Source organism: Galeopterus variegatus, unplaced genomic scaffold (assembly GCF_000696425.1).
Source record: "Galeopterus variegatus unplaced genomic scaffold, G_variegatus-3.0.2 Scaffold2002, whole genome shotgun sequence".
In the NCBI taxonomy this organism is placed as follows: Eukaryota; Metazoa; Chordata; class Mammalia; order Dermoptera; family Cynocephalidae; genus Galeopterus; species Galeopterus variegatus.
Genome location: NW_007728113.1, coordinates 238,029 through 239,202, shown reverse-complemented (window position 1 = coordinate 239,202; position 1,174 = coordinate 238,029).

The window sequence follows — 1,174 nt, the reverse complement described above, 5'->3', positions numbered from 1 at the left end:
TGGCCGGGGGGGTGGACGCACGCGGGCCGCAGCGGGCGGGCGGCGGCCAGTGTGGGCACCGGCAACAGGCCCGGGACCGGATTCCTCGGGCGCCGCGAGGGGCGGGCGAGAGAGACCCGGCGTGGGCACGCGCCTGGGGGCCGGGCTCCGCGGCCGGGGCCCCGGTAGTCTTGGAAGCCTAGGATCCGGGGGCGGGAGAGTGGAGCCAGAGGCGGGGGAGTGGGGTGAGCGCCTTCAGCGCGCAGAGGTCACGGTCCACGGGCTCGCTCCCCCTGAAAATCCTACAGATTCTTTTGTGGTCGTTGTCAGAGGACCGTGGCCGGTCCGAGGTCCTTTTAGAAGTGTGCAGACCCTTTAGTATGTATGGGAGTCTTAGAAAAAAATATATTTTTTGAGCGCCATCTCTAACAAAGCTGTTTGTGGAGCATGGAACATTTGGATTTGTAAAGTGTGTGTGTAAAGCACAAACTGCACGCAGTTGAACAATGAGAGATGGATGCTCTTCCTTTTTCCGGCGTCCTCTGCTGCTAGCCTTATTACAGTGGGTTCTGATCCCTACTGTGTACAAGCCAGGTGAAGAAGAAATTCTGCAGTGGCTGCCCCTGTAGGAACAGAAACCCCCCTTACCGAAAGGGATGCTTCAGAAGTGGATAAATAGGGAGGATGATCCGGCTAGAAAAGGGTTTCTCAACCTCAGCACTAGTGACATTTTGGGTCAGATAATTTTTGGCGTTTGGGGGGCTGCCCTGTGCGTTGCAGGAAGTTGAGCAGCATCCCCACCCTCCTACCCCAGGATCATCAATTCTCCAGACATTGCCAGATGTCCCCTGTGGGATCGCTGTCGCTCGCTCTCTCTCTCTCTCTCTCTCTCTCTCTCTCTCACACACACACACACACACACACACACACAGGTGAGAACCACGCCTGAACTAAATGATCTTTCACTAGAAGTTTCTCCAACCCCATCTCTGACACCCCAGGTGATGCTCCCAAGACTCTGAACAAGCTCAACTGCACTGAGCCTTAGTTTTCTTATCTGTAAAATGGGAAGGACAAAAGTATTGTGCAGATTTAAGGGTGTTGGAAGCCCCTAGCATTGTGTATGGTCTGTGCATAGTAGGCACTGAATAAATAATGTAATGAATAATCGCCAGTGTTTATTGAGAATTTACTA